Here is a 13,163-nt window from a genome sequence, read left to right as displayed (position 1 = left end):
ACATCTGGGGAGTAAGATTATGGGAAGTGAGCATCTGGGGAGTAAGGATACCGGTGTTGCAGTAATTAATTAAAATCCGCCTCTGGTCAAGCCGACTATCTAAGCTGCGGCTCTGCCTAGCTCAGCCGCCATGTTCTTCAGCCGGACGGAGGCCATGTTCTGGCCAGCCAGAAACACCAGCCCTGCCACCCATGAGACACCAGCATGGGAGATGGCTCTGCCAATCTTCCATGCTGTCTCCAAAAGTCTGGGTATTGTTCAGACCATCCCGCCAGCCACGTAGGCACAGTAATAAAATGAAACTCTAATGATTAAAGATTAATTAAAAGTTGTATATGTTTGGTAATGCGCAATAACAATATGCCCATACGAAGAGAGTCATTTCCCCATTAGCTAACCTAAATAAAAATTATTACCCACGACTGCTCCCCATACCTGTGTGGCTCTCCATTGCTTCTACACCTCTGCCTTTCTAACTCCTCCTCTTCCTTTTCCTCTTTCTCTCCTAAGACCTTCCACCTTAGCTCCTCCTACATATGGGAAGTAAGCATCTGGGAAGTAAGCATATGGGAAGTGAACATATGGAGAGTATATGAGGGTAAGTATATGCAAAATGAGCTTACCTAGACTTGGAGTGTTACTGCTTGTTAGAGTTTCTTTACTTCCTTTAATTTTCAGTGTGAAAAGTAAATTTAAACCAAAATAATTTCAATGTTCATAGATATTTTGCCTGCATGCATGTCTATTCATCGTGTGTCTAAGCCTGGGGCCCATGAAGACCAGAAGGAGCAACAGAATCCCCAGGAACTGGAATAACAGTTTATAAGATTCCATATAGGTATCAGGTAGTTTATAAGATATCACATGAGTAGCAAGAATTAAACCTTGGTCCTCTGGAAGAGGAGCAAGTGTCCTTAGTCATTGAGCTACCCCAGCAGCCCCTCACACAGATCTTTGGTAGATCTAACAACTTTCATTAAAATGCCACACTATTTGTCTAGAGAGGTAGCTCATGTACTTGCATGGAAACTGAGTTCAGTTCGCAGCTCCAACACCTCAGGTCTCTGAAGGCACCTGCACTTGAGCACATGCACACACAGAGACCCACATACATATGCATAACTCAGACAAAATTAAATTTATTCTAAAGTTGCACTTACCATTTTCATATTAGAAATAGCCCTGAAAATAACATCCAGAGCAATCAGTCTAATAAAAGAATCTTAATGTACTTTACTAAGAGATATGTTGGTTTGCATTGTTGTCTTAGGGTTACTATTGCTGTGATAAGCACCATGACCAAAGGCAACTTGAGGAGGAAGGGGGATATGTCAGCTTGCAGTTCCATTTCATACTCTATCACTGAGAAGTCAGGACAAAAGCTCAAGCAAGGCAGGATTTTGGAGGCAGAGGCTTATGGAAGAGTGCTGCTTACTGGCTTCCTCCTTGTGACCTGCTCCATCTGCTTTCTTATAGTAACAAGGACCACCAGCACAAGGTTGCTACCACACACAATGAGCTAGGCCCTCCCTTATCAATTACCATCAAAAAACAAAACAAAATTAAAAACAAACAAACAAATTCATTATAAGCTTGCCCAATCTGGCAGAGGCATTTTCTCAATTGAGTTTCCCTCTTTCAAAACAAATATCGATTGTGTCAAATTGACATAAAACTCTCTAGCAGAGAAAACCATTAAATATGATTTTAAGTAGTTTTTCCCTTCTAATACTTATTTTGGAAGGAGATCTCTACCCAAAACTATGTTTTCATTGTAAAATTTAATAGCTTACTGAAAATTTCATCTTATTACTCCAATAAATATTGTTGTTTGTAAACAGCATTTTACAATTTTTTGAAACATATAATAGACTTTAATATACCGTTTTTATAGGTTTTAAGAAGTTTAGAGTACCGAAGTTTGCAAGCCATCTACAGGCCTTCTGATATATTTTCAAAACATAGCTGCACTTTTGTAAATAAGGCATGCCCAAAATAAAGATGATAAGATAACTTAAAAGCATTTGTCACTCCTGCCTGCAATGTTTGGTTGCCCAAACCCACCTGGTCAGGCACCATAACTATAGTTCCAGGGGACCTGACACCATGTGACCTCCCTCGGGCCTCAGTATTAGACATGATATGAAGACACACAAGTAGGCAAAGCACTCATACACATTAAATAAAGTAAATCTAAAAATATTTTTTAAAGAAAGTTCTTGGCCTACTATTGTTATCTGAGTAGAGAGTTCTAGGAAAACTCTATCATCTGCAAAAATAACAGAGCAATAAGCCCCAAATGAAGAAAAGCATATTGTCTTCTTCAGAAGGCAAGAGCCTGTTAAGCCATGGAGGCAGAAGATTGGAAGTTTGGGTGATCACTACGTGAGGAAAAAAATGTGCTCAGGAAGAGATAGATTTAAAGATTCGTGTGTGTGTGTGTGTGTGTGTGTGTGTGTGTGTGTGTGTGTGTGTGAGTGCATGCATACCAGCACCTGTGTGAGTTTCTGTGCACTGTGTGTGTAGGTTTGTGTCGTTCCAAACAGGATATCAGATCTCTGAAGATTGAGTTTCAGGCAATTGTGAACTATCCAGTGTAGGTGGGTGCTAAAAACAGGACCTATATCCTCTGCAAGGATGGTAAGTGTTCTTAAACTCTAAGTCATCTCTAAGTCACTGGGAGACAGATTTAGACAAGACCAATTGGTGGGTACCAGTTGCCTGCTTTCTCTGAGTTGTCTAAAGCTGGTCATCTTAATATGGCTTGTAAGGACCCCCAAAGAGGACCCCCGACTCAAGTCCTGATCAGAGAGCACCCAAGGAGACACGAGAGACCAACTTGTTGTAATTAGCAAGAGGCAGTTTACTGGCGAGGGCCCTAGGGTCGAAACGTATCCCATGCAGGGGAGAGAATCGACCAAGACCCCCTAAAACTCTGGGCTTTTATAGGGAGTGGCGCAAGGGGGAAGGGGAAAGTGGGAAATTCTGGTGCGGTTACATATAATTGGATATTTCAAACATCAACAATTTGCGTAAGCAATCATTTTGACGGGCAGGATGACTTGCTATTTTTGACCATGAAACCACAGACCTCCAAGAAGGGGAGAAAAACACCAGGTGGCCCATCTCCCACCAGGGCATCTTTGGGCTTGTCAGGGCATGTCGTCCTTGGCTGTCTCTATCTTTTTGGTCACTCTGTCCCTGGAGGGGCCTGATATTTTTATTATGGCTATCTTCAGCAGATTGGTGGTGGTCTTTGCCGAGTTGTTTTTAATTTTGCTTCCCACGGGCTCTCCTCATAGGTCTTTTCATGTTAAGCCATAAGATAAAGATCTGGAAATTAGTAGTAAATTGACTCTAGTCTTCAGAGAAGCTCCCTAGCTTCTTCATGCATTGTTGAACGTCCTTAATTGGAAAAGGGACACCGATTCCAAGTATTCATGAGATTTCAAGCACTTCCATTTAAGGGAGTGCAGCAAGCATAGGATCGGATGGTTGATATGAAGCTCCAATCCTTGAAAGTCCTATCGAAATGAGTCTACTTTTATTCATTTTTTGATTGTTTTTGATTTTTTGTATTGCATTATTTTGTTTTATGTATAGTCCCTTATCTTACTTGATATAGGGTCATGAAGGCCTTTGACTATTTCTCTTAATTCTTACAAACTATGTCTACTTCTAGTATGATGATATAATTTAAACTTCTATCCTTTTGTAAGTAAGACTTTACCAAACTCTAGCTTGTGTTGAAGCCCCCGGCTTTTTTCCTTTGGGTCTCAAGCTTCAGGGTGCATCTTATTACCTGGGGATTTTATACCCATAGCCTCAAAGACCATATTGCCTAGCATAAATGAGCACAGAGAGTATGAGCGATTATACATGCTACAAAGAACCAAAAGTCAGCATGTGATAGGGGGAAAGGCATTGAGCCTTAAGATACCATGCATTTTGTCTTCCTATTTCACCAGGCTGTGACATCCTTTGAGCTCACTGTCGTGGGCCTTTGAACTTTAAGTATTTATCTGTGCTAAGGACTGGCCTTTTAAGACAAATAAGAGGATAAATGGGGAGAGGACATGAGGCTTGCTGAGGGAGAAGAAATGGCCACTTGGAAGCTGCCCATGATCTAGTGTAAAACCTTATAGCAGCCCCTAAAAAACACATAATAAAAATAAGATAGGAACAAGTTATTCTTGGGTGGGGAGGTACCTCACTATTTGTACCTTTGTGGATTGTTCACAAAGATCCTATTCTCTCCTGAATCTATTGATTGATTGATTGATTGATTGATTGATTGACTGAAACAAGATCTAACTGTGTCAGAGATCTCCCTGCCTCTGCATCCTGAGTACTGGGATTAAAGGCATGTTTATGCTACCATGCCCAGCCTCCCTGCACCTTTCTCATGCCAGGGTAAGAATTCCCAGTCCTCTGCCCACTGGCTTTTTTCCTAGGTTAATCATGCTGCTAGCACAGACAAATATTTAAAATACAAAGCCCCACCTCAATGGATCCAAAGAATGTCACAGCCTGGTGAAATGAGAAGACAAAATGCAGTGTGTCTTAAGGCCCAACACTTTTACTCTGCTATCCCATGTCTCTACATTCTTGCTGCATTCTCCCCTTCCTAGTCTGCCTTGGATTTTCCTAATAGATTGGGTTTATCTACATCTTTATCTCAGTTCTGGTTCTCAGAGAACTCATCTCAAAACCTCCTCCAAGCATGTCTTTCCTCATTTGCTCTACATGATACAAGGAAACATTTTCAAACTTATGACCTGTTTCTCCAGGCTATATTATCTCTCCTTCATTACATCGTGCCTGCTTTTTATCCCTCTCCTGAGACAGTTATTTGAAGTAGTTGTGAATGACCTCGGCATGCTGTAGTGCCTCAGAGGTATAAATTGCTCACATAAACTGTTGGTCCTCCCATGTGTGTTCACTGTTTATCATTTGACAAAACAACATCCTTAGCATTTCTCTTCGACTTAATCAAAAGCAGGTCAGTGAAGCACATTTCCCAGTCATAAACTCTACCCATCATAAAATCAATCTTCCCTGAACAGTTCAGTCTGGCACCTGCTGCATCCTCAGGGCTCCTTGAGTGCCCACATCTGCATTCCCTGCAGAAGCCAGGGAGCTGATCTCCTTGTGCCTTTGGGATACCTGCTGGTGCCCTATTTACACAGGCAGAAAAACCAGAAAACAGCTCTAGGAGGCAAGGTGTGACAGATGGCTAAAATCCTCTGGGTCTTTGTTGCTATGAGGGGAGTGAACAGTTCCAGATAGGTGGGCCTGACTACAAAAATCCCCTCACTAAGACTAGCTCTTCTTCATCCCTGAATCACAGTTGCCCTCCTTAAGAGGAAGGCTTGCCTGGGCTTTTTGTTAGTGCCTTTAATTCGTAACTTGTACCCTTTTCTTTGGGTTCTATTTGTGTTGATAAGAATAAATAGACTAGAGGGAAATGAAAATGCTCGGCTTTTAAAATTAAAATCCAGCTATCTTAGCAAGGCAGCGAAAGCTACAAGAGAGCTTTCCTGACCAAGGAAGAGATACTTGTTGAACCCAAGACAATGAGTTGGTACAATAGCTCATTTAGGAGATGTCTCAAAAAGGCAAGAGTCTTGGGTCAGTGGTTAACAGCACTTGTTGCTCCATCATGAAGACTCGAGTTCAGATCTCAGCACACACATTAGACAATTCATAAGTACCAGCTCCAAAATCTAATACAATCTTCTGACATCCATGGCCATTCATACATACACATAAACTTAAAAAACAAATTGCTTTACTTTGCTTCCCTTCTTCCCTCCCTCCCTCCCTCTTCCTTCCTTCCCTCCCTCTTTCTTTCTTCCTTCCTTTCTTTCTTTCTTCCTTCCTTTCTTTCTTTCTTTCCTTCTTTCTATACAAAAGTGGGAATTCAGAGAAGGAAACAGTCCAGTTGCCCGTGTTAATGAGACGTTACCACTGTGGGCAATGGGGATCACATCTTACTGGGGAAGGAGGGTCTCCCAAAACCTTTCTACTGAAAGAAAAGGAGATTGGAACAAATATTCACCAAATCTCCTCCTTTTTCCAAGTAGGTGCATACAGGAATCTTTATTCTGTCATCCTGGGCTATACGGGATTTTTAACTGACCTACCTTCTTCATCTGATAAAACTTGTTTATGCAAAGGCCAACTGCATCCTAGGACTTGATGACTAGCTAGTTCTCTCCTCCCTTCATTTGCCTGGTACCTTCTTTTATTCTGATTCTTTTATTCAGAAATCTGAACTTCCTGTATGCCTTTAAAACAAATTGCTTTGCTTTGCTTCCTAAATTCTGCAGTCATCTATATCTATATGTACCTTAAACATGTTTTTAAAAATCTTAACATGATAACTCAACTTCCTAAAACCTTGGAGAATTTATTTTGCTCTGAGACGCTGATTCTCCACATTTCCTTATCCATTAAACAGATACTGACTGTGTCATGCTAGCTTGAAGCGAAATAGGAGAATTTCATCTTTAGTGTGTGCTCAATACTTGCCCTCAAAAAAATAGAATGCCTCAGGGGAAAGTGTCTGTTATTATGGCTTCAAGCTTTACTTCATACAATGTCCCTTAGATGAAGACTAATAGAAAATCAAATCTACCTCAAAAATTGGAAGTCATGGACTTTCACATTAGCTACCTGTCATTTCTACTCAGTGGTAAATTGTCTTGCCTCTAATACCTATATATGTCTACTTCTAAATACACAAGGAAGAAATATTTCTGGTCAACTCATTGCAATTAACTCAACTTTCATTTACTCATTGGCCATAAAACAATAAAATCAAACATACATTTTTAAAATTCTAGATTAAAAATAAGTAGAAAAAAAATCCTCAAATGTTCCTCCTAGATCTCCTTCCTTTTTTTTAATTGCTGATTTTTAACTTTTTCCAGGTTTTACTTTTTCCATTTCTTCCCAAAATTCCAAATAATAAGGATGAAACATCAACAGAGAAAAGGCTGGAGGAAGGGGAGAAATCTGTCTTTAACAGTCATCTTATCTGTGATTCTGTGTTTATATGTGTGAGAGGAAGTCTTTATACATGAGTTTAAGTACCTGCAGGATGCAGGAGAAGGTACAAGATCTCCTGAAGACGGAGATGTACATAACCCTGTGCTACCTGGCCTTGATACTGGGATGCAGACTCGGATCCTCCTGAAGAGCAATAAATGCTCTTCACAGCTAAGCCCCATATGACCAACTTTTAAAGCAATTTCAGCTCCATTTTCTGCTTTGTTTTCCAACCTATGGGCCAGCTTAAAGTATGTGCATGGTCTGGTCCCCCCCCCCCAAACTTAACTCTCCATTTTTCTCTTTACATTACAGTATTTCACTCTGTTTTTAGTGCACAAACCTTCCACTAGACTGTGAGAACTAAAGAACAGATGTCTTCCTTTTTAATTCATCTTTTTATTTCAATAGCATAGTCTATAAAAATGGGAACATATTAGACCCCCAATTGGTGTTTTTATTTTAGTTAATTATCTTTCCAGTAATCAAATGTCTTTCTTGAAAAGATATAAGGCGACCAGTAACGGAAGGGGGTGCCTCCTCAGGCCCATGCCGAGGCATCTCTTCCAGCTGAGGGACCAGCCACATGGTGGTATAGCATAGAGTTTATTCAGGGCATGGGGAGGGGAGCCAGGAGGGTAGTATAGGCAGAGAGAGAGAGAGAGAGAGAGAGAGAGGGAGAGAGAGAGAGAGAGAGAGAGAGAACAGAGAGCAGAAGTAGAGGGGTAGAGGCTGGCCATGACCACGTGAAGAGAGGGGGAAGGGAAAGGGGAGGGGCGAGGGAGCAGTGAACCTGCAGGCAGAGAGATCAAGGGAGCAAGAGAGAGAGGAGGGGCCAAGAAGCCCCTTTTATAGTGGGCAGGCCTACCTGCCTGTTGCCAGGTAACTGTGAGGAGGAGCGTACCTGGTCACTGCCAGGTAACTGTGGAGGTGGAGTTTAGACAGAATACTAACATTCCCACGTTTTGGTTTAATTGAAAAAGAAAAATTGGAAGGAGGTGATGGCGAAGCAGGAATAGGGTCATCATGATATCTAGCTACTTCCTGCTGGCATTGGGCGCGACATATCTTTAGGGGGAACCTAGAAGAATGGGTATGGGGGATGCTTGTCCGGTCCTGCTGTCCAGGGTCTATGAAGCTATCTGAGGATAAGTCAGAAGGAACAGGTCCAGTAGAAGCAGCTGTGTGTGACAGGAGATGGAGCATCTGGAGGTTGCTTCTCTGGAGCTGTTCTGGATGCGCCTGGACTTGACAAGATGTAGGGAATAAGATTACATTTGGGAGAAAGAAAATTTCTCTAAGATGTACATTTGAAACCCAGAGGGGTCCCACCCTTTGTAACAGGTAGTGAGTGGGAACTTTAGGCAGATGTACTTATCTGGATGGCATCTATTTGGTCCATGAGAGGTAGATCTGAGTGGGTTTCCTGTAGCTTATACGTTTACAAAAGAGATAGCAGCATGAGTTAACATAAGCAGTCTTTAAGATGAGCCTTTGCTGGATCACATAGTGGAATGTTTTATTAGAGTTAGGCAAGTTTACAGGAACTCAGATAATTTAGGACAGTGGGATAGCAAGAAGAGGAAATATGAAGCATTTAATTGATGGCAACTGAGTTTAGGTAATGAGGTAACAGATAATGTCTGTGAAAGCTTAGCTGTCAATGTAGTCAGAAGTCTGAGAAAGAGTAAACAATAATCTACCAGTTATATATTATTTTAAAAAATGACAGAGTCCACTAGCCAACAGTTCCTATGGTTTCCATACTTTCTTGGACAAAGTCAGTTTGGCTTCCAAGCGCAAAAGACACAAGGCTTTTTTTTTTTCTATGGAATGGATACAGGTAACATGAGAAATGGCTTACCTTGGTTTGAGTTAACTAAGTCATTTGACTCAGAGTATACAGTTTAGTCCACTGCATTTATTCATATACAGTCTAGGCTGTATCTTCTAGGAGTCCAAGTCTTCTGAAACCATCTTGGGCTGTTAGAGGCTTTGGGAATTCTGTCAGCCATAAACTTAAAATATACTGTTAGCAGACTTCTGACAAGATTGAGAGACATAAGGATGGGTTGTAACTGAATAGAATTCAATAACAGTAGTAAAAATCTATTGAGGCAGGCTAGGAGAGAGTCTTAAGTAACTTTGGCAGGTTGTATAGGTAGAAAAAAGCACATTTTTGTATTAGCAAAAAAAGCATTTGGCTAGGACAAGAATAAGAAAGCTGGCAATAGTGGCATATGATTGTACGGCTGGCAGGTGCTGTGAGTCAGGTCTGCAGGCAGCAGCGGCAGCAGGGCGGGACTTCCTGCTAGCAGCCGAAAGTCACTGCCCAGTGCCTCTGGCAGCTGCAGTGAGTAAGGAAAAGAAAGCCTGTCTTGTATCACCGCAACATTCATGTTAGTTTTGTGGCGGAAGGCACCACTAACACTCACTTTATAGGTCGCAGGCAGAGAGGGAGAGAGAGCAAGCCTCCCTTGAGTGCTTGGGCAGCCAAGTCCTCTGCATGGGTGACTGCGCACATGGGGATGCAAGTCTCAGAGAGGGTCCCTGGCAAGGAGTAGACCCAGAGCAGAGCTAGGAACCACAGAGGGAAGGGAGCAGGCAAACTGGCAGACTGGCTGCAGAGGAGGCGAAGGGGGAGGGAGTGAACTGGGTATTGAACCCACTGCTTTCCAGGCAAGCTGGCGGAACTAAATGGGTCCAGTCAGCTGCAAATGACAGAGGAGACGAAGGGGGAAGCATGCAAAAGGCTGGCCCTTGGGAGAGACATGCTGGGGACTACAGTCGGAGCAGATGCTCCTGAGAGAAAACAGTCTGTCCAGGCCTGGCCTGGGGTACTCAGCCATGAGCAACTGTCTCGAGAGGAGAGGAGAAGTATCTCATCCAAGGGGAGCCGTCCTAGAACGAGGTTCAGGGAACGACAGGGTTAGCTTTGAGCTCAAGAAATCTTTCCTGGGACCATGTGGACTCTGACCAGTGGGGGATGGGGAAGCTTACCAGTTCTGGGCTAGGCTAGTGAGCGCTGGTCTGACGTTGCAGACATCCACCACCTCATGTAGCCAGGTAGGAATCCTAGTGGAGTGATAGAACACCAAAACTTTCAACCCAAAATTTATTCTACCTACAAGAAATGCTGGCACAGGAGATGGACCAGAGACTGAGGTAATAGCCAAGAAATAATTGGCCCAACTTGAGACCAATCCCATGGGCAAACAGCAATCCCTGACACTATTAATGATACTATTACACTTCAAGGAGGAGTCCAGCATGGCTGTCCTGAGAGGCTGCACCTAGCAACTGACTCAGATAGACACAGACATCCACATTCAAACAGTAGATGGCACTTGTGGATCTTATGGAAGAATAGGAGGAAGGATTGCAACCTCTAGGTGGGGACCAACAGAGTCACTGACCTGGACCCTTGGGGCTCTCATAGACTGAACCACCAACCAAAGAACATACATCCCTGGAGCTAGGCCTCCCCATACAGCTTGGTCTTCATGTGAGTTCCAAAACACTGGAACAGGGTCTATCCCAAAAGCTGTTGCTTGTCTGTGAGATATATTCTAGTATCATCTCAGTGGGATATGATGTGCCTAGCCTCGAAGAGACTTGAAGTGCCAGGATTCGGGGATACCCAGGAGGGGTCTAATCCTCTCAGGGAAGAGGAGGGAGTGTGGGAGAGAATTGTGGAGGAGTTACTGGGAGAAGGCCAATGAGCAGGATGTAAAGTGAATAAGTAAAATAATAAAAAATTATTATTCCCCAATAATATGTATGTTTCTTTGAACTGATCTTGTCAGGTTCCTGGACCCATTACATGTAGTGCAACTGCCTCACTGTCTTTTTCTTAGCTCCAACATATTTTTGACTCACAAAGATGTTGAGGACTTACGCCTTAAGGTACAAGTATAAATCAGATTTATATTGCTATAGAAACAGATACAAATGAAATACCCACAGTTGTGTGGGAATGGGTAACTTACTAATGATCTGCTATAAATATAAGTTATTAAAATAATGTGTCATTATTATAAAATTGTGAAGTTCTAATAAAGCTTAGAGAATACCAAATGTAATAAATGCACAGGATTGTACAACTTCCACAAATTACTCCAAACTTCCACAAATTACTTCCAACTTTGTTTTCCTACCATTCTTCATTACAAGGGCTCTTACACCTACCCCTGGGTAGTGGGTCTGATGTTACACCCTTAGAGTTTATGCCTATAAGAGCAAAGGTTGAAAATTCAAGAGGTTTCACTGAATACATACATGGAGGGTATAAGATAAGATGATTAAGAAGTCAAACTCAGGGGCTGGAGAAAAGGCTCTTAGAAAGAGATTGTGTTTGGTTCCCAGCCCCCCACAGGGTGGCTTACAACCACCAGTCATTCTAATTCCAAGGAAGCCAGTGGCCTCTATAGGCACCCGACATGGACACAATGTACTTACATACATGTAGACAAAACACTTTTGTGTATAAAGTAAAATAAGTAAATCTTAAAAATTGTTTCTAAGAAGTCAAAATCTGTTGCACTTCAGTGTAACTTCAGTGTAGGCCACCAGGTGTTTCTTAGGCAAACCTGAACAATTGAGATAACCCTTCATTACCTCATCTTCTCAGGCAATGGGCACGATTAGTCCTTATCTCAAAAAACGTGGTAAGATGAGGCAATACAAGTTAAGCAGTGCACTAAGCATATAGCTTTGTGCTCAACAAACATTAGCTGTTAGGGCAATGAATCCTGTCACTCAGCTATGAGTCCAGGTTATACTAACAGGGATAAATATTTGCCAAATATTGGTTTCCCGAGTTTTCAAAGTTGAAGGAGCAAAACCAACAAAGCTCGTCTCAACCTTTTTTACCCAAAGCCAAAATTAATTTTGCTCTAGGTTTTTCAAATCCTTCCTTTGTGTTTAAATATCAGTAACTGGAAAAGAGATGAAACATAGAGATAAGTTTATTTCCCCTAGAGACAAAAGAAGAAATAAGGTTGGGAGATACTGAAGTAATTTGCTCTTACATGATATAATGGTATTGGAGGAAAGCAGTGTCAAAAATACCAACTACAATCTAGTGTGGTCATGTGTGCCTTTTATCTGAGTGTGGTCATGTGTGCCTTTTATCTCAATACATGGGAGGAAAGGGCAGGCAGATCTCTGTGAGCTCCAGAACAGTTTGGTCTACATAGTGGACTCCAGGACATCTATTGATATGCAATGAGACTATGTATGCTACACCTGCTCCCCAGGCAAAGTGACTTTGATAAATACTTAATTTTAAAAAGGAGAGGAAATTAGCTCTCATGTTGTCTTGCTTCTCTTTTCTTACTCTTTGAATCTATGACTTTAAGTGGTTAAAAAAAATCAGTAAGCAGTAGACATTTTGCAGAAAAATATTTCAAATTTGACAGTTCTTGATTTTATAGGTACATATTTTAAGAACTAATTTTATGACATCACCACTTATTCCATTACAATCCAGCAATGGCTGGTGAGAATGGTTTTGAGCTAAGGATTCCTTAGCATATGTTCCCTAAAAAGGAAAACCACACCATCCACATTGTTCCCAAAAAGATAGATGGGAAACTTGTCTGCACCCCTGAAAGCATTCGATGATCCCCACCAGGAGGGTATAGCAGAAGAGATGCTGATTGAGGTCCCATAACTTAGTGACTTCCCTCCTCTTGCATACAATGCCAAGCAGCCCAGTAAGGAAAGAACTTTATATTGACTCCAAGGTTAAGGGCACACCATGTATCCTAGTGGCTGGGATGGCTCTGTCTACAACAGCCCAGCTAGGTCATGACTTGGAAGATGAGGAAGGAATGATCTGGAACTCAAACCAGAAGCAGGTATCTTCTTCAAAACTGGCTTCTGCTAGTCAGTTCACAGTCCCCAAAGCCCCATCACCCTCACAAACAGCATACCTGCTGAGAACCAAGTGTTCAAATAGATGGGGGCACAATTCACATCTAAACCATGAGAGTCTTTCCTCCAGCTCTCATCAAGACAGCTTAGCTACCCAGGTAGAAAGCACACAAGGAATCTAGCAGAACGGTGGTCAACCAGCCCATCCACACATCCCAGCCAGAATCATCATG

This window comes from Grammomys surdaster, unplaced genomic scaffold, assembly GCF_004785775.1.
Source record: "Grammomys surdaster isolate TR1022 unplaced genomic scaffold, NIH_TR_1.0 126546, whole genome shotgun sequence".
NCBI lineage: Eukaryota > Metazoa > Chordata > Mammalia > Rodentia > Muridae > Grammomys > Grammomys surdaster.
This window is presented reverse-complemented; position numbering follows the sequence as displayed.